Here is a 21,147-nt window from a genome sequence, read left to right on the forward strand (position 1 = left end):
TCCCTGAAGGGCAGACATGACCTGGCACAAGAACCCTCCATGGGGAGGCCAAGTGCCGCCTCAGTGTTTCATGGGCACTTTTCCTCGAAACCACAAAACCAAAAACATTTATTTATTTATTTTTAGAGGGGGGAAGGAGGGAGAAGAGAGGGAGAGAACACAGATGTGAGAGAGAAACACTGACCTTGTCCAACTGGTGGCCTTTGACTTTGTGTGGCTGGATACCTTCCAGCAGTATGCATCTTGTCGAAACACGAGAAAAACATACACAGAGACAACCAGGTTCTGTGGGGAAATAGGGACAGAAGGGCCACTCTCTCTAGTGGAGAGCGCGTTGTATCCATTCCCAAAGAGATTTTTATTGAGAAAACAGACTTAGTTTGTGGATTCACAGTCTAGCAGGAAAGATCAAAAGAAGTAGCTGACTTACAAAGGTGCAGACAGAACCCCCACTGTGATTCTGGGCAGAGATTGGGGTTTTATCTAACAGGGCTCAAAGGGCAGTTTGGTTTCCTGTCTGTGCCTTTAAATTCCAATCTAATAGCATCCTCTAGCAAACAGATCTCACAGGATCTTGCATATTCTATGTCCCAGGCCTGATTACCCCGGGGGTCCGTCATTTCTGGTCTGGGCTGCATCGCCCCTGCTAATTTCTGCAGGTCTGAAAGGGCAGGAGACAGAAGCATCCAGGAGACTTGGATTTCTCACATCTAAGAACAAAGACTCAGGCTTTGACAAAGCCGAGGGGGCAGGGGTTGATGTCCATCACCCCTTCATTTCCACAGCCCCGAGTCTCTTCCCTTAGGGCATTCCCACGTGATTGCATCTGTCTTAGATTCATTCTCTTTCTTAGAGAATTGTCACCCATCATTGACTGCCGATCATGCCAGGGTATTAAGTTTTGTCTCCTTAGTGGCTCCTGGTCCGGAGGTCTTTCACTCACCCTGTCACAGGGGGTTACAGCTTCCTGAGACCAGGCAGGGTGATCTCCAACACCTTTACAAGATGGTACACACCCAACTGGGCCATGCCAGCCAGGCCTCATGGCTACTTTTCTAGGTGCCTTTGAGCCTCTCCCCTCAGGAACTCTGAAGTTCAGGGGTTTTTTTTTGTGGGGGAGGGTACAGTTTTCCCCTTTGGCTGGCTGCTTGTGACACTGCCCCAGCCCACAGATAATGGTTTACTTCAGTCCTCTTCTGCTGGGGTCACCCACCCTGTACCCCTACTTTGGTGTCCCCCTTGCTTAGAGAGTTCTCAAGCCACTTCACAGGTGGGCTCTCCCCTTGGCAGCTGTGTCCCGACCTTGGGAAATATGCATTTTTCTTCTGCATGTGGTACAACTCACTTCACTGCAGTGTCCTCTTCATTCTGCCAACACAGCCCTCTCCCACCTCAAGCCGTAGTCTCTTTCCTTCAGCCTTTCTTCCAAATGGGAGCCAGATACCAGCGCTGCCGTCCTCCCTAATTCCCAGGGACACATGGCAAACCTGCTGGAAGGTTCCTTAAAGCTCATCTTAGTGGGTGCTCAGCAGTTTTTTCTAGACAAATATCCTTCCTGCTTGATTCTTAATCTTTCCTGTCTTCTGGGGGTGGGAGACAGGCTAATGCGAGCAGGGAAAATTCTTGGCCTAGCACCTTTAAATTTGGGGGGTTGACACCTATTGTACATTCATTTCTTATAAAATAAAAACAAACCATACAGGTTTCAAGTGTACAATTTAGGAAAAACATCGCCTGCATGCTGCAGTCATGTGCCTAGATCGTGGCTTTAGACTCATTCATTTATTGTCTTATTTCATTGTGTTATCCGCCATGCTGCATTTTTTAAATGCAGGTACAGAACTTATATTTACAACTCTTCTAATTGTCTTCAGGTTCAATTCTTTGTTCCAACATTCATTGATTTATTCAAAATGATTTATCAGTCTTAGAGCATCCCCTCGCACACTTGTTAATTGCTAACGGAAAAGCAATAACTTCTCTGTAGAGACGAGGCAGACAGCACCTTAATCAAGTGGTCACTGTTAGCATCACTGCAGTAAGTCCCAGGAGCATCTCGTACCCCTGACAGGATGCACTGGGAGGGGCAGAACATCATGCTGGTGTATTTTTGCCAAAGATACATAACCTCCATCTCACCCCAAGAAAACACAAGTGGGTCCAACCTGAGGAATATTTTTATATTATTTTATAATAACTGACCAGAACTCTTCAAAAGTGTCAAATCATGGAAGACAAAGAAAGACTGAGGAGCTATCTCACAGATTGGGGAGATGGTTCCTGGGTGGGATTCTGGCCAAGAAAAAGGATATCAGTGGGTCTGATTCTGGCACCAATTTTGATGTGTCCATACCACCAGGCAATGAACTCAATTCTACCTCTATCTACCTGGAGCTAGCACCAGGTCCCACAGGCGAAGGGTTTTAGTCCTTCCCCCCTTCAGAGGTCAGCTGCAAGTCCAGGTTATCACCTGTACTTCTGACCCATGCCCTATAGATTGGAGGTTCCCAGGGCCCCCTCCTCTGGGTCCATTGATTTGCTAGAGCAGCTCACAGAATTCAGGGGAATATTTGCTGACATTTACCAGTTTATCAAAGGACATAAGTCAGGAACAGCCAGATGGAAGAGATAGATGCACAGGGCAAGGTCTAAGGAGACAGTGGGGAGCTTCCTTGCCCTCTTCAGATGCGCTGCCCTCCCAGCACCTCCTCCTGTTCATCAGCCTGGAAGCTCCCCTAAGCCAGTGCTTTGGGATTTTGTGGAGGCTCCGTTACACAGGTGCAGTTGATTCAATCTTCAGCTATCGGTGACTGAACTCAACCTCCAGCGCCTCTCCCTTCCTGGAGCTGGGGCATAAGATGGGGCCAAAAGTGCAAACCCTCTAATCACAAGGTTGGTTCCCATGGCAACCATCCCCCACCCTGAGGTTACCTAGAGACTTTCCAAAAGTCACCTCATTAACATAACAAAGGACTTTTTTTTGGGGGGGGGGTGCTTTCCTTATAGGAAATTCCAAGGGTTTTACAGCTCTGTGCTAGACATGGGTCAAGAAACATATTTCCTATTGTAAATCATAACATCACAGTGGGATAATTGGTAAACTTGAAATAATGTCTGTAGATTAGTTAAGCATGTTGGATAAATGATAATATCCTGGTTTCAATAATTTTACTATGGTTTTATAAAATGTAAACATAAGAGGAAGCTGGGCAAAGACTATGTGGGAGCTTTGTATTATTTTTGAAACATTTTCAAAGTCTATCAATATTTCAAACAAAGGGCATAAAAATATGTTTACCGAGTACCTATTCTGTGCCAGGCTCTGGGCTGGGGAGGGGGGTGAAGAAGACAACACAGACCCTGCCCCAGAGGCTTGCAGCTCAGTCTGCAGGAGGACCAGGGCAAGTGCATTCTTAGCAGGGTTTCAAACAGGGTTTTCAAAGGAGATTTAAAGTTTAGTAAAAGCGTCCCGGCTGCTGAGCGGCTGGTTGACTACAGGGGCCAAGACCAGAGTCAGAGAAACCCGAAGAGGCTGAGCGGTCCTCTAGACAGATGGAGGGTGTAAAAATCGGTAACCGACTCAGGGTCCTTGCGAGTTCCACTTCCCTCCAAGGAGGAGGGGTAGTCACGCGAATTCCCACGGTGAGCCTGGTTCTATCGTTTGCCTATACAAAATGCGTGTGACTGTACGGCTATCCTCATTTTATTAGTAGATAACCGAGGCTCTGCAAGGCTCAGGGGTTGACCCCCGTCAGAGAGTGGTAAACACCACGCTGCTGTTCAAGCCCCGTCCACCCAACTCCGGAGGTCACCCTTTCTTTACAGTCAAACGTCACAATGTGGTCTGATCTACTTTCTCTGTCAGCTCCGTGCCCCTGGCAAACGGTGTGCGAGAGATTCATAACCTAGAGGAAAGCAATCTCGCTAGCGCCCCTCTGAGGCCAGCCACCCCAGTCACGCACAGCGAGGAGACAGCTGTCCCTCTGGGGCGCGTCTGTCTACGGGTGCAGCGCTGGGCAAACGCGGACGGAGAGCCTGCCCTGCCCCTTTCTCGACCGGTTCTGTCTACAGATTTCTCAATGACCTTCAATTACCGCTCACTCAGATTTGTGTATGTTCTTCTTCACACTCCGCTGTTTCTCATGTCCAACTTAAATGTGAGCTTGCAATGTTTCACAAGATGGTCTTAGATTATAAACAAGAGATCAAGAAGGTAGGAGCATGCAAAACACATTCGGCCTCAAGTTATACAACTTTATATCACTGTTAAGTCTACAAACACATTCTTGTATTGTCTCTCTTCTGTGCTTGGGGTCATCATAAACATCTCCTTGGTTTTTGTGTGCTTGTTTTTTTTTAAAGATTTTGTTTGTTTGTTTATAGGGGAAGGGAGGGAGAAAGAGAGGAAGAGAAACATTGGCATGAGAGAGAAACTTAGATCAGTGCCTGCTGTAACATACTCTGTCCAGGTACCAAACCTGCAACCCAGGCCGGTGCCCTGATAGGGAATTGAACTGGCGACTCTTCCTTTTCCGGGATGATGCCCAACCACCTGAGCCCCTCCTGCTAGGGAGGTCCTTGTTTTTTCAAGTGAGGTTCTGGATATTTATTTTCAAGACCTCCCTCTCTGTGAGTTCTGATGCTTTCCCTCCCACATCCACAAAGAAGCCCCCTTTTCCCTCTGATCACGGAAACCCCCCGTCCCAGGCTGCATCGTTTCCCAGGCTGTTTCCTTACTCATACTCCCAGAGGCCGGTAGCTGCTTTCTCCATAAAGGTGCCCACCGTGGCTCCCCTCCCTCCACCAGCTCTTTTAAAGGAACACACTTCTCACAGAACAATTTAGGACCAACTCTAGGAAATCCATTTAGTTCCCTGAGATACAGGTGAAGGTAATCTGGGTTCTGTCCAGCAGAGCAAGAATTCTCATCAGCTTAGTCCCCATGAGGACCCAGGCCTTCCAATGGCAAGCAAATAATGTCTACTAGAGTTCTTCTGCAACCAAGCCACTTATGCAGAGATTGCCCTGAGAACCTTTTAATCCTCATAATTGGGGTATTTATCCTCTAGAAGCACAGTCATTCCTAGGCTGTCAGGTTCATGTACTCAGCAGGACCTCAACGCTGAGGAGCTTGTTAGGAATTACTGGGCTACCCATTTGGATGCATGCAAAATAAGATCTTATACAACAGTCTGGGCCGGTTCTAAGCAGGAGGAGAAATCTGCTTTTACCCGAAGGAATCAATCTTTAATGGTGGAAACTTTAAGTACCACGTCAGCAGGGGGTAAGATTTCGTACGGGAGGCTCCCATCTTGCAAGCATTCTTGTTTTGTCCCTGAGGCATACAGACTTCAGAGTTTTCATCACCTCTGTGTGGTGTGGTATGGGTGAATGTATCACAAGAACCTTCTGTGTTTGATAGTGAATGAAACGTAGTTTTCCCAAAATTCCTTCGTTGCCCTGCTTGTTCATTCACATAATCAGCAAACATTTGTTTACTTGGGCAGCCCAAATTCAACGTGAAGAAGAGTCCTGCCTCTAAGTGGTTTAGACTCCATCAGGGAGAAGCACGCCCATGGTGGACAAACAATCCCAGCCCACACTGTTGAGTGCTGTCGTTAAATTCGGTGAAAGAAGCCACGGCATCACAGAGGCAAGGGTGTTCTTTCTGAGGGATCATGGGTGGTTTCCTGCGGATTGTTTTGAGGGAGCATTTTGACACTTTCAAGGAGGGTATGTTAGGCAGAGGTAGGGTGATCAACCCTCCTGGTTTGCTTGGAACTGAGGGGTTTCCTGGCACGCGAGACTTCCACCACCCAAACCCAGACAGTGCTGAGGGACCCTGACAGTGCAGCACCTGAGGGAGGGGAGTGGATGCCACACATGAGAATGCTTAGGAACTTAGAGCCATTTTTATAATAAAGACCTATTCTGTGTAGTCAACGTTCTTTTGCTTTTGGGGGGGTTTGATCCTGGTAGGGCACGTGTGTGTTGGGGGGTGTTGAGGGGGGTAAGCTGATTGATGTTTGTCTCTCGAAAAAAAATCAGTAAATATATCCTATGATGAGGATTAAAAAAAATAAAATAATTTCACTTGTTCTAAGATATTTTTAGTGACAACTTCAATATCCACTTTCTCACACAAAATACACCTCACTTGCTCTTCTAACCAACGAAGGCCTTAAGTGGAAACAGAGAATTAAGATCTGTTGTTGCCTTTGTCTTCTCTCCCCTTCTCTCTGCTCTCCCCTTCTTCTGACTTCCTCCCCCGCCCCAGTCTCCTTTCTTTCTCTAGCACGAAGCTCCTTCTAAATTCTTTTCCTGAAGAAGCAGCAGAGCAGCCTGCTGATCCTGAAAATTTTGTTCCAGGGCCCCGGAAGCAGTGGTACAAGGACTAACGTAACAACAGGAATGAAACAAGCCCATTTAGAATCTCAAGAGGCAAACGACTGCCTCACAGTGAACTCGTAATAACAACCACAGCAGTGGCGGCGACAGCGGCGTGTGGATTCCTTCGGGAGCTGCCGAGACCTTCCCCACACTCGCTAGCACTGCACGGTGGGGACACGCCCGTGCCTCCGGCCCAGCACGTTATTTTCAGAAGCCACCGGTGTGGTCACAGTAGGTTCCGCATCTCCCGCCCTCCCTCTTAATGACTCTCAGTGTTGGTGGAAATACATTCACACCCTCCATCTTTCAGAAGCTGGAAGTGAGAGTGGAGACGGTCTCTTTAGTGCCAATGCCCCGGAGAGATACAAACACGTCTCTCTCTGATGTATATGCTCAGGTGCGTTTTCCCATCTCTCCACCTGGGAAACCACGTGACCAAGTAGAGCTCCGCGCAGACAAGGAATGAAACCAGAGAGAAGTTTCAAAAGTTGTGCCAAATGGCATGGCGTGTAGATCTGAGAGGCTGAGATCTGACCTTCAGTGCCTCTCACAGCAACAGCTGACTCGTCGTCCTCAGCAGCGGTGACTGCTGCCTGCGGCAGAAACAGGAGAGTGGGACCCACTGGGCAGCGGCAGGTCCTTGACGCAGGGGTGTGAGTGCTGGATCCATCAGGGGCCTTGGGTGCAGCGCCTGGTGCACCCAAGACTCACTGTGCACTTGTTGGCTTCCTGATGAGTGCCCAATGGGAGAGAATCGAACTGCAGACCGAGGATTCTGACTCCTCAATGAGCAACGGCACAAACAGGGAGAATGTTGTCGGCAGAGCCTCCCCTTTCATACCACCAGTTTTCATAACCATTTTCCCAGGATCCCTCACAAAGCTTCTGTTTTCCGGGAAACAGCTGGTATTCCCCTTTTTCTCTTTCTGATTTATTCAATGAAGATTTGGGGAGACGGTAGGGATAAGTTATGGGTTTGACATCAAACACAAGCAGGTTCTCCTAGCTCTCACTTACTAGCTGTATAATCGTGTGAAACTGGTTTAATAACTCAGAGGCTGTTCTTTCTCATACAAGAGTGGCAGCACAGACTACATCAAGAACCAGTGCAGCGCAGAGACTGGGGGTGTCGGGATCCTCGGTCCATCCCAGCTGCTCAGGAGCTTGGGCTGGTGCAGCAGCCACTACCTCCAAGGCTCCAAGGTTGCCAGTTGGCTGAGCCAAAAGGAAAGCACACTCCGAAGAGTCTCTCATTAGCACTGTAAATGAGTAACAGGGCCAGGCACGTTGGATTGGCTAGAACCAGTCACATGGTGCCACCCACCACACAGGCCTGGGAAGCACAATTCCCGCAGGTACCAGGAAGGCAGAGAGCAGGAAATCTTGGCAATTAGCACAGTGTGTAAAGTACCTAGCACTATGTCCGGCATGCCCCGAGAGCTCCGGCCATGCTAGCTCTATTTCAGTCTGCATCTGTTACATATAAAATGTTGCATGTGTATTATTTCAGTATATTCAAAAGTGTTAAAGACTGATAATTGATGTATTATGTTCTCCCTTTCAGAAGTACCTACTGTTTCATGCAAGCTTCTGAGAAACGTGATATTAAAACGTAAGGACTGGATCTTGCCAGTGACTCAGGTGGTGGGAAGGGTTAGGTTCCCCGGAGGAGGGAGGAGGGAGGGTCTGGACTGGTCTGGACAGTTGGGTAGCATCTCAGCAACAAGCAGCCGAGGACAGCATTCGATGCGCGGCACAGAGAGCCTGAAGTCTCTGTCAGGCCTGGGGATTTACTCACCCTGTGCCCGTTTGTTTATTTACTCATCCACGTTTTCATCAGGTGCTTACTCACTGCTTTAATATGCCAGGCGCTGGGGATGTATCGCTGAGGAAAGCAAAGGCGCTGCCTCTAGGGAGCTTGCATTTCAGCAGAAGACCTTGGAGAGCAGTGCAAAGGAGCACACAGCCGCAGATGCTGACAGCCCCATCTGGGCAGACTAAATGCGGAGCGTCGGACAGGCTCGGGCTGCAGAGGGCAGGAGGGTGTGGCTATTTTTTATTCCTCCCCTAGGATATTTTTTAATTAATTTCAGAGAACGAGGAAGGAAGGAAGAGGGAAAGAGAAACAGTGATGTGAAAGGGAAGCATCTGTGGGTTGCCTCCCCTACGTGCCCAACCAGGGACCGAAACTGCAGCCTAGGTGCGTGCCCTGACTGGGAATCAAACCCACGACCTTTTGGTGCATGGGACGATGCTCCAACTAACGGAGCCACCCGGCCAGGGCAGGTGTTGCTATTTTGTGTGGGGTGGTCAGGAAAGGGATGCAGGGAGCAGGCTCTGTGGAGGTGGAGAAGAGCATTCCAGACAGAAGGACCAGCCAGGTCTGAGGCTGTGAGGGGAGAACCTCTGGGACGGTCTGAGGAAGGAGTGGAATGGGGGCAGGAGCGGGAACTGGGAGCAGGCCGCAGGGACGTCAGCCCTGGTTCTGCCACGCGCACCAGTTCCTGCTGCTGGCAAAACAGCAACAGGGATGTGAGGATGGCGTGGGAGGTGACCCCTGGGTTTGGTCCCAGCTCTGCCCCTTGCTAAACGGAGGGGCGGGCGAGTCCCCAGCCTCTCTGTGCTTTCCTTTCCCATCTGTAACCAGGGATCCTGACTTCACGCCGTGTTTGGGAGGCGTAAAGGAGTTATTCACACAGAACACTGAGACCAGGACTTGACGCCCTGTGAACCCAACTGGGCGTGACCCAAACCTTCCAGAGCGAGCCGCCTCCCCTCATGTGTCTGCACCGTCGCCCACCGGCTGCGAGCTTCAGAGAGCCCACGCCACCACTTCTGAACTCTGTGACCCGAGCCTCCTGTTCCTCATCCGCAAACAGTGGGCGTGTGCCTTTGTCTTGTTCCATAAATGACAATATGTGCCTTTATAAGTTTGTTACTTACCCTCTTGCATAAATAATGTGCATATTTACATGGCTGTTCTTCAGTTTTTGACCTTGGCCTGTCCACGTCAACTGAGTTCACTGTGTTTCTGAGGGAGGAGAGAGAGTGGCAGTGCCCACAGGGGACTCCAGGCCCAGGAGACCCAGCCGGGTGGCCGTCCTGGGCCCCAGTTCTCCCTCACCCTCGAGTTGGTTGCTTTCATCTCCACACGAGTGCAGATTTGTGCACCGATAGGGAAGCACACCCACCCGTGACACCGGTGCTCTCTGCAGTCCGTCCCTTTCAGAGCATGCTGACCTCCAGCCTGGAGAGGAGCATCTGGACTGGTCCACCAGCCCCGCCGTCAGGCCCACACGCATCCTCATTCGCTCCCTTCTACCACCACTCCCTCAGGTGACTGCCGGCCACCCACCTGCTCTTTCTAGTTTCTCTGCTATTGCTCCAGCCGCCCCTCTGCCGGCATTGCCCTTCTCAGCCTTCCTCATCAGCGAGACTCCGACTCACGCGGAGCTCCATGAAGGGTCACCGGGAAGCCCGCACACCCCACCTCGCCCTGCACGCTCAGACACGGCAGGCTCCTTCCGGTGCACCTCCATCCCTCACTTCCTCCCCACAGTGACTTCACGTGTCCACCCACACCCCTCCCCACCCTGCGGACAATGACTTTGTCTTTTCAAATTGCTGGAGCCTACACCCACCCGGCCCTTCATAACGTCCTTTCAGTTTAGTTGGTTGAACACATCGAAGGTGGAATTAGCTGCAGGGCAGAGAGAATAAACTATTTCCTTCAAAGTCTCCAGCAAAGTGGCAGTGTGGCCCCATTTGGAACCCACGAATTCTGGTCCCTCATCTAGAGCTTTTGCACTGAATCCAGCTCGCTGGAGTGTGGACCTGCTTCCGGTGGTGGGGGAGGTGTAGTGTTTGCTGGGACGGCACTGTGAGTCCTGCAGGGATCATCTCCAGCTCGCAGAGGCGCTCTCTGCTTCCAGCGAGGTTGTTCTGAGCGCGCCCCAAGCCGGAGTCGCTCACGTCTTGTTGAGTAAGGCAACACCGCCACCTCCTGGCCCTGTTGCCACCCGTTGTAGCCTGACTTGGGAGGTCTTGGGTGCCCTCTTGTGGGCTTTTAGAAGATGCGGCGAGAAAACGACTTGGTTATTTCCAGGTCACAGCAAGCAATGAGGCCCCCCGAGGCCATTTCCTCCTTTGATGTTTGAGTCATTCTGGAGCCTCAGAAGCGAGAGCAAGGTCTTATAACAGCGCAGGATGCAGACGATCAGAGGTGTATGATGTAATAAGTTGCCAAGGTTAGATGACATGGCATGCCCTCTAGGGACAGACTGTCCTGATAGCTCCTCTGAGTGGCTCGGAGAGCAGTGAAAACAGTGGTAGGTGGTGAGGACAGAATTGTGGAGAAGGATGGGAAGGAAGTGGGTAGAGAAAAGAAGAGGAGAGAAAGGAAGACTATTCCATTATGACCCTCACGCCCCTCCTCCAGGACTTCAGTCCCTGACAAGGCCTTTTCACAACAGCAGGACGGAGTGGAGTGAAAACCCTTCCCCAGAAGGGGTTCCATGGCACTGCTGGTTTCCCTCAACATGCGTGACCCCCGAATCTTCACTCAGCTCTGCCGCGCTCCTGACCACCAGTGGCGGCCCAGCGGGGGCTCCGCCGCGCCTCCTCTATCAGCCATGTAAGAATCGCAGAGCCAGCTCAGCTTGAAATGCACGTCCCTGAAAGCCTTATTTTGGTTTGGGACAAATCTCATGCCAACGTGTCTTGCCAAGAAATTACTGCTGCTGAACTGTTGGTTTGCATTGCTGTCAAACACAATCTTACCAGGGAGAGCCAGGGAGGGGTCACCATTGAGGGTGGGTGGGACTTTCTCTGAGCCCTCTGGAGAACTAAAAGAAAAAAAACAACATCTAGAATGGCTGATTCTGGTGAACACCACCCCTCACGGCGCAGCCAGCTGCTCACCAGTGGCACCTACGGGGTCCAGTCCATTTCAGTGGCCCTCCATCAGCATCTCACAGCCGTGGCCAGAGGAGGGGGGCAGGCAATGAAGCCCCAGAGCCCCTGCTGCAGCTGAGGTCTGGGCATGTGCGGGGAGGATTGCCTCCTTGCTCCAGAGGCAGACAGTCCCGCCGGCTTCCGCCCAGCTCATGCAGGTGGGAAGAATGAGGAAACGATTTGCCAATATCTGCACGGGTCCGGGCTCCTGAAGGGACTCGGTATAGGTGATTCCTTTTCAGGAATGCTTTTCAAAATAGTTGGAGGCACGGGGAGGGGTGACATTTTATGCTACTGTCCTTGTTCTCTTGTTTTTCTTTTTGATTCCAAGAAAAATCATCTCTAATGCAAAACCAGGAGAAAGTTGAGAGCTCAGAATCGGTTCAGATGAATTGTCACGTCAGACCTTGTTCTTGGAAGAGTTCACTATCAGGAGTCAAGATGCTGACTTCCCAAGGGTTCATCCCATTCATTTTCCCTCTCTGGGACTCAGTTTCCTTCTTCACACCGCTGGGAGGCTGACCTTTCAGGGATCTTTATAGTTCTAATGCCCTTTGGCTCTTTGAAAGGAAGCCTTGTATCATCCCAAGGGTGACTGCTTGTTGTCACATTGTCACACATTAGGGTTCTTAGTTCAGAGAGAAATGTTTCCTTGTTCATTCACTTCCAGCAAGCAGGAAGTGATCTCCAACATTCCTGACACTGCGGGGGACACCAGCAATACCCGGTGAGTAAAGCAAGGCCTGGCCCTCATGGAGCTCACAGTCTGCCGGGGTCCGATTAAATACAAACTCAGGGAGTCCTATATGCTACGAAGGAAAACAGAGCAGGGGAGGGGCTGCGGGGTGAGGAGTGCCCTTGAGACCAAGTGGTCAGGAAAGTCTCCGAGAGGCTGGCCTTTGGGCAGGGACCATGGAGCAGGCAGTGAGCTGCCCGAAGTGCAGGGAGAGCCCACACCCAGCAGAGCAGGGAGCAAGTGCGAAGGCCGGAGGCAAATTCACTCGGTGTGCCGGAGACTGCGAGTTAGGGGATGAAGCTGCATCACTGCATCCGTCTTAAGGTTTGATGCTCAGCGAGGTGAGACGTCATCAGAGAGCTAGTCCCTCGGGAAGAAAGAGCCATCTGGGGGCACGTTGCTAGGCACTGGGGGTACCGGGAGATAACCTACAGTCTTCATCTCTGTGCTGAAGGACCCTTGGCAGGATGCACACTGATTCCTGAGTGTGACGGTAAGGTGGGGGTGGGGAGGTGGTACCAGGTTCAAATGTATAGTGCAGGCATACATCAATAGTGGCCTCACCCAGCAAGAGGAGTCAAATCCCAGCCTTGAAGAAAGGGCAAGCTGAGAGGAGGAAGCTTTTCAGTGGAGGAAGGAGCAGGCACTGGGAGGAGGTAGCAGCGGGCAGGGCTGATATGGAAAAGAGCTGGGTTGTAATGAAAGTGGCTCACAGCGGAGCAACAGAAAAAAGTGGAGTAAAGAGGGGGAGCAAAGCTGCAAGGACCAGCAGGCTCCTCTTTCTAAGGCTGGGCGAGAAGGTGCTTCTCTTCATCGCCAGTGCTATTTCATGATGAAAATGGTTAGGACTCCAATGTCCTTATCCCTCCCTGGGAAGGTCAGTGGTCTCCTTTGCGGGCCTCATCCTCTCCAAGTGCTGAAAGGGATGGTTACCTCAGAGGCCACCGGCCCCATCAGCCCGCCCCCAGAGACACAGCTAAGGGAGGATGGCAGCTGAGCATTGCCTTGAGTGACTTGTCTTTCATCGCAGGAATCCTGCAGGCTGGTTTCTGACCAAGCCTCTTCACCAGCGATCACCTTCCTGCAAACCATGGTGACTTGTCCAAAAACGAGCCCGTGTCCATCTCGGCCTGTGTTGGCCCTGGCCCATGCCCACTGCTGGTGTGAAGATGCACAAGACCGTGTGTAGCAGGACCCAGATTGGAGTCTGGGGGCCATTGGTGCATGGAGCACCGTGGATGTGGAATCCTCCCGGGTGGATTCAGGGCTGCACATGCCAGCGGCTCCCTGGCGTCCGCCTGCTACCACCATCTATGAGATAATGTCTCTCCATTTGGGGACAGTGACATAGTGCCATCAGACCTCAGCAGCCAGTGTTCACATTCCAGGCCAAGACCCGTGTGACAGCAGGGAAACCTGAGCTGTGAGGGGACATTCTCAGGCTCAAAAATCACAAACCCGACAGGGAAAGGCATTTCATCAGAAAACGACACCATTTGGGTTATTTTAATGCTCCGGATTTGAGCTGCCCTTTACACAGAGCCCCTTCTGTCACGGGACTCAGTGCCAAGGGACCCTGGTGGATGACTTCCACTTGTTTTGAGCTGCAGAACAAGGTCATGCCTGGTTCAGGCACATGGTGAGGTTGTACAGGCCTGAGGCCAGCCTGGCCAGGCCTGTGTTTTCTGCACGCGGGACATGCCATCAGGGGTACGGGCCGGGCTGTGAGGCTTTGTGGCAGCCCCTGCTCCTGCCCCCGACAGACAACTCTGGAAACTTCTACCCTCATTCAGGGCACAACACTGTGGTGGCCGGTGCTGTCTGGGCAAGTCCTTTGATCATTCTGAACTTGCAGCTAAGCAAGAAGCAGGGACCGTTGTCCAGTCCTTGGAGAGCCCGCCGCCAAGCAGTCAGTGCACGGACCAGGCTGTGTGTGCACCTACTGTTTCCTGGCATGTGCTGCGTGCAGTGCAGAACGCAGTCCCACACGCAGCACAAAACACACACAAGGCTTGTGAACGGACAATCGGTCGCACCCTGGCCTGTGGCGCCGATGGCGACGGCAGCAGGAAGGAGGAGAAGAGGGGCTGTTCCAGTGGGCAACGGCAGGAGAGAAGCCCTGCGTGCACATCAGTGAGCCGCCCTCAGGCCTTTCTTGTCTCAAGGCCAAGGGTAACCGACCCCTTCCCCAGGAGAGTGGGAGAGTCCGTCTTCAGGATGTCAGGAATACTAAGTGAGAGTCCTTGGTTTATACATTTTAAAAACTTAAAAGAGGGCTGAGTCCCTCTCCAGAGCAATGAAGACATCATGAAAGGACTAACTAGAGTTCCAGGAGAGCTTGGTTCTAGACCCAGTGAACGGAAAGGCTTTGGGGGAGCTTTTCGTTTAAATGTTGAAGGCTTTTGGGTCTCGCCTGTACATTAAGGATAATATTGGTGTATGGCAGCAGAGACGTCACATGGCCAGAAGCTGGAAGAAGACCCAGGTTGCAGGCTCGGCTCTGCCAGTGATAACATTTACTACGCACTGTGGGCTGGAAGTTGTTCTAAGAATCCTAAACATACCAGCCCCTTTCCCCACCCAGTGTCTATGAGAAGAGTGCCAGTGTTGTTCCCGTTTCCAATGGATGAGGAGCCTGGGGCTGGGACACAGAGCTAATCCCTTGGCAGAGCTCGGATTCCCGCTTGGTTGTCTATTGGCAGAGCCAGTTTCTTAACCCTTGGGCTGTTGCCCCTTGAAAAAAATGGGTGAGTGATCTTGGGCAAGAGACAAACTCCCTGCATTTCAGTTTCTTCTTCAGTAAAATGAGAATACTAATAAATTCCCAAATTACCTCAAAAACTGATTCCCAAGCTTTAACTAAGATATTGGATATGAAATACCTGCAATTTAGGAAGGCCTATACAGGTGTAAAATACTGCATTTCTCAGAGGAAGGATGCAATGAGAAGGTGGATGAGAAAGATTTCGGGATGTGGAAAACAAAAGGACACACTTGGATCATCAACGCTGCGGTCACCCCGAGAAAGGCCACCTGGAGGACACTAGGACCTCGGACTCCATGAAAAATTGGGGGTGTGGCTTATTCTTCACATCTGCATGGTATCCTTCATCAGTCTGACTTTGGCAGGCTTGAAGAGGAAAACTGTAGGTTAGAAGTTTTTTATCCAGAGAAAGTCAAGCCGTTCCTCTCGGAAAGAGCATCTCAAAGCTTATTTCCTTCTTTCATCACGCTCATTACGCTTCCTTTTTGCCTTCTTCAAACCGAGGCCCACGTGAGGCTGGAAAACCGCTGCTGAGATTCGAGCCGGGATGGAATCTGATCACTCACTCGCTCCAGGGACAGACGTTTAGAGAGCGTCATCGCTGCTCTAGATACCAGCCACGAGTGGGAAGACAGAGTCTCCACTCAGATGTCACCGACCTGGGCGGGGTCTATCTCTTATCCAGTCCGACCTCTCCGTCTGGGAGGGAGGAGAACAACATCCGGGGGAGTGAAGAGACTCGTCCTCGATCACCGTGACCCATGACTGGAAGCCAGCTCTTCAGATGCCCGCGCCCAGGGGTTCTGCCCCCTTCTGTCGCTTCCCTTCTGGGTGAGTTTGGGATGAGTGGAGATGTATTCCAGATCCATGTCATGGCCCTGTGACCATTCCAGACAATGTTAGGTGATTTTTTAAAAACTCATCTTTGCAATGGCTCCTTCACTGCCTTTATAGGCCTGAAGAGTGAAGTAGGCACCATCTCTCTGGGTCTCCTGGGTACTGTTAATCACCCAATTCCCTGGGGTGAGGCGTGTTTCCTTTAGGACCAAAACCTGCACCCATTTAGGATGCTGTGTGTTCCTGTGAGCTGAGACAATCAATCACCGTCATTAACTATCAACCAATCTCCACAAAACTGGCTTCTGCTGCCCTCCCTCCCTGCCTTCCCTCTTCAGATACCAGTGGCAGAGACCCTTCCCACTGGCAGGGAGATAATTCAAATCCTTTGATGGTATTGCTCCCATGCAGTTAGTTGAGCTTAGCATTAGAAACAACACAGTGTGACAAAAAGCGGAGGGAGGGGGGACCTTTCACCAGGGTCGGGCTGGAGGTCGGAGAATATGTCTCCTAGGCAGGAAACCACCACCATGTTTTGAGCCCAGAATCCCTCCCTCGATGATAAAGAGGACCTTCCGCTCCAGCTACCAAGTACGCAGCTGGTACGTACCAAGTTCCACGTGCTTATGAGATGGGTCACGGTTAAGAGCCATTTCTCTGGACATTGACACCTCAGCCAGTCTCAAAAGGCACTCGAATCAGGAGCTGGCTGGTTACTGTGGCAACAGGCCCCTCAGAACTTTCCCAGTTTCAGAGGAAGGCTGCTACCGCTAGGAACAGGCTTAGGATCTGACGGAGCAGCTGGCGTGTTTTCACAACACGGGGGCAGTCCGCAGCAGACCGAAGCCGAAGGCTGCATGCACCCACTCACGTGGTGCTTGGTGCTCTTCCTGGCCTCTGGGTCAGTGAAGGGGATTTTGAGGGGTGTGGGCTCTATTGCGTGTGGGAAGATGGAAAGAAAATTGCTGGATGGCAGCAAGGATTCCACGCCTATCAGAAGGAAAGAAAAATATTGCTCACTGACACAAGAAGGCTGCCAACCTCACTTACAGATCAAGCAACTGTTCGCAGGCAAAGTCTGTTAGAAACCTAAGTGGAAAGGGTGGAGGAACTGGCCAGGGTTCCTGAGAATTTGTGAGATGACAGGAAACCGTAAACTGCCACGGCGCGGTGCTTGATGCTGGGAAACTCTAGCAAACGACATGGTCTGCCCCCAGGGGTCCACAGAGAGGCCTTCTCCTACGGGTCGGGCTAGGACAGATGCTTGTCTACCAGGTGCTTCTTGAAGAGGTTGGCTGGATGTGTTGCAAGCAAGTTGTGCTAACTCCAGCCCACCTAAGATACACTTTTGTTTAATTACATTTTACTGTTTTAAATGGACTTCTTCATTACATATGGCATGTCAGTGCAGCTGTGAGAGGCATATAGAACTATGAACAGATGCAATCAGCAACAGTTTTTGGCTTTTATGCATCACCTTTCCCATTTGAGCATTAATTCTTTGTCATTTCCTCACCAGTCTTCATCAAGTTCCTCCAGGAGGCTGAACTGGCATAGGTGATTTGAGGGGCAGGAAAGCATTAGCAATATCTCCAGAGGTTGTTTTATATTGTTTTAATGTCTGAACTGTTTTTACAACAGGTTTTCTACGAAAAGCCCAGCAAATCGCTGAACTCTCCGACTCTCGGAATTTGGACTGAAAATCAGGGGAACAGACTGACGTGGCTGAGGTTTCCAGGTGGGCGTCTTAGTCAGCCCACACTGCCTTAGCAAACAGTATGACAGGGCGGCTCAGACAACAGAAATTCATGCCTCTCAGTTCTGGAGGCTGAGAAGTCCCAGGTCAGGGTGCTGTCCTAAGGCCTCTTTCATCCTAAGGCCTCTTCTCTCGGTCTGTGGGTGGCCACCCTCTCACAGGCACTCCCTTTGTTAGGCAGGATAGATAGCAACCCAGACAGAGAGGGGGAGGGGGGGCACGTTTCCCTCATTAATTCAGCAGTCCTGGGCCTGGTCAGATAAGGTTGCCAGGCATTCCAAAAATCACAAGAAAAACCGTGATAGCATGGGAAGAGAGGATCCCTTGAAATTTTGTATGTGTCATTTCCACTATCTGGGAAAGAAAGCCTTTGAAACTGCATATTAATCCCTGGGTCTGGAGAGGGAAGGAGGAGGGGAAACCTAGAAGTCGACTACAAGCATAAACCCCCTAAATCCGAAAAGGTGGGGCACTCAGACTAACTGGGTGCCTGCATGCAGCTTCGTGCTCAAGTATATTTCATAAATAAACTTGCTACTTCATTTCCACCACGCATGTTGTCTCTTGTCTGAATTCGTCTCTTGTGAGCAAGACAAGAACCGAGGAGGGGGATCCCCCAAACTCAGGTCTCCCTGGTAAGGGACCCCCTGCTAAGGGACCATGGCCTCTTCTTCAAGTGCATGAGGAAAGAGGACGTTGTAGTGTGTGTTTCTCTTCATATAAGGGCATAGTCCCTATGTGGGGGCTTCACTCTCATGACTTCATCTAAATCCAGTCTCTCCCAAAGGTCCTCCCCGATACCATCACACGAGGGACTGGGACTTCACTGTACAGAGTAGGCTGAGGGAGGTGAAGGCACAAACATGTAGTCCATGGCATCGTGTGAAGAGTTTGGAGTACGTGATGAATTCATCAAGATGTTTAATCTTAGGGCTGATGGTTATTCTGACTTCACAGGGGAATACCAGGGCAAGCTTGCTCATACAACATAAAATGTGGAGTCACGGACAAGCTGTGTCATTGTATTTAAGGTTCGTGGGTAACCTTAAGCTGAGTTCCATATTCATTTATCCAAAAGACAATTAGAGTTGTTAAACAGCCAAGTTAACCCACGAAGATTGGTAATCTGCCACAGGAGAATAATTTAGGGATAGAGAGAAAGCAATTTTGGAGTGGCACAAGAAAAAGGAGAAATGTTGATTTTCAAAGACATCATTTTTGAAGTTGTTTTTTTTGTTACTTAGTTTTGTTTTTGAAGAAAAGGTGTTCAGAAATAAGCAGAGAGAGGAATTGGGTGAGGAAAACTGCTGGTCCAAGGCTGCCTGCTCTAATGGGGACCAGAGGAGGAAACTCTCTGTCACTTGGGAAAAATCCACAGAAACCTTCCTCTTATAAAGAACACAGGTCATTCCATGCCAACAGTGGGTGTTCTTCCACATCCCAAACCTGGCTAAGTGGAGCTCGCTGACACCTAAGCCCACGCTCAGCCCCCTCCAGACTGCTCCGAGGAGGTGCCCAGCCCGGCCCTTCAGGCATGAAGGCTACAGTGCTCACTGTTGCAGACTCACATGCATACTCACCGCCCCCTTAGCTGTCCAGACAAGTTTTTGCCCTGTAAAGGCCATGTGCCACTCCCAAGCCCTTGTCTGAGCAAGGGGACACACCTATATGTGGGGACAGCTCATTTCCAACATGGCAGCTCCGACTTTCTCTCTCTCATTTGAACAGATCACGGAAAAGGAAACTTCTGGGTTCCTCACCCACAGGCAGGATGTGCAAAGCTGTGTGGAACAGATCTGGTGTTAATTACCCAGTGCTCTCCACTGGAATAAGTGGTTAATCTCAAGGAGGTTTACGCTGGAGACTGACCAGCCTGCCCCCGAGGAGGATCCAGAGCCAGTCTCGGCCCAGAGACTGTTCCATGGCAGGTGTTGTGCGAATGTGCACTGGGACTTCATTCCACGGCCTTCTTGTGCAGGCCAACTCCAAGATAGCACATAAATTATTAGTTTATTAATTATGAGCACTAAATTATTAGTTTCCTTCTTCCCTGAAATGTGTGTCTTCCCTCTCCAACTGAACTTCCTCCTCTGCTCCTTCACCTTCTCTTCATGGTAGTTGCATTCCCTATAAATTTGTGTCTGAGGCAGGGGAAAAGTTGATAGAGAAAAAGTTGAGAATATTTCCTGCAGGCAGATTTCCCCTCCCTCCCTCCTCCTCTCCCCACTCTTTTTCCTTTCTCTGTTTTCTGATCTCAGTGAGACAGTGGAGACTGGGGAGTAGACAGTGTGTGCTGGGTAATTTTGTGACTGAATAATTTAAAAAGCTATTTTCAAATCAGAACTGATTTTCTTTAAAAGAGCACAGCTTTAGAACCTTATGGCCTGCATACCGCAAATAGTACTGTTATAAATGGTGTGGATTTTGGCATAGAAAATATAAAAATAAACTTCATTCATTTGCTATTTGATTTGATAAAGATACAAGGTTCTAAAAAAGAAAATTTGTCCCCCCCCCTCATCCCTCTGTAAATATTATCCACAGGAAATTCTTTTTATTGAAGTTACTCACAAATTTTACCTCCTAACACTTAATAAGCATAATATTTAATTAGATGAGCTTCAGTATTTATTTTGTATCTACTACGCACTAGGTTTATACAGGGTGGGCAAAAGGAGGTTTACAGTTGTGAGTATGTGGAATGGAGTTTATTCTTGTATTGTCATTTATTAATTACTGTATTATTTCCCACACGAGCGGTTCTGTAAACCTACTTTGGCCCCACTCTGTCTATGGGAAAGCTGAGGAGGCCTAGGGGTATAACAAGAACCAAAGGGATACAAGATATGTTCCTTGCTCTTGAAGAATTACACTCTTACCTAAGAATATCTATCTGTTGAATTATCTACTTGCCTACATACCCCTCCCCCCCACCCCATACATTGATCTGAGGGGCAGTGCAAGGAACTCCGAGGAAGGAGAGTTCTGACTGGCACCATCACATAAAGCGGCATGGAGAAGGTGGGACTTGAATCGGCCCCGACAGAGAGAGGGCGCCCCCTACGCACAGCTGGAGGGAAGTGACCTGCCCGGTGGAAAGAGGAGCCTGGGCGGAAGGATGGAAGGAGAGAGCAGAAAGATCAGCCCGTGCATTTCTGTGAAACCATCTCCACGGTGCATTCCACCCTAAGTCAAGCCCCACTGCCAACCAAGTCCTCGCGATGCTCCAGGACACGTGAAGCCTAATGAAAGGTGCCCTCACTGTTTTTGAAAGAACCCTTCATGTGTATGGAGAATAGAAGGCAAACTTTTGACACAACCACATGAGGCTGGAAAGGAGCTGGTTCGCCATCGCTGTCTTGAATTCGGACTCCATGTGAGTGTTTGCAGAGGATGTAACACCAAACAGTTGTTGTTCACAAGGCCTGTCTTCCCCAATGGCAACATATGAAATATAGACATTTTGCTAAATCACAGTCAATCTTTTCCGTAGGTGCAGGGGCAGAATGATTCTTTCCCAAGGGCACAGACAGGCAAGAGGACTGTTTCCCTGGGCTTACCACCAGATCCAATGCAAGCCAGTGCGGAGCAGTCACAGCTTCTGCAGACAGGTTAGCGCCTTTATCTGCGGTTGTGCGGTTGCAGACTTCTGTGTTTATCTAGCTTGGTTTAATCCATGTGTCTGGAAGTAATTATAGCCAACTCTCCGCT

Source organism: Phyllostomus discolor, chromosome 13 (assembly GCF_004126475.2).
Source record: "Phyllostomus discolor isolate MPI-MPIP mPhyDis1 chromosome 13, mPhyDis1.pri.v3, whole genome shotgun sequence".
Lineage (NCBI taxonomy): Eukaryota > Metazoa > Chordata > Mammalia > Chiroptera > Phyllostomidae > Phyllostomus > Phyllostomus discolor.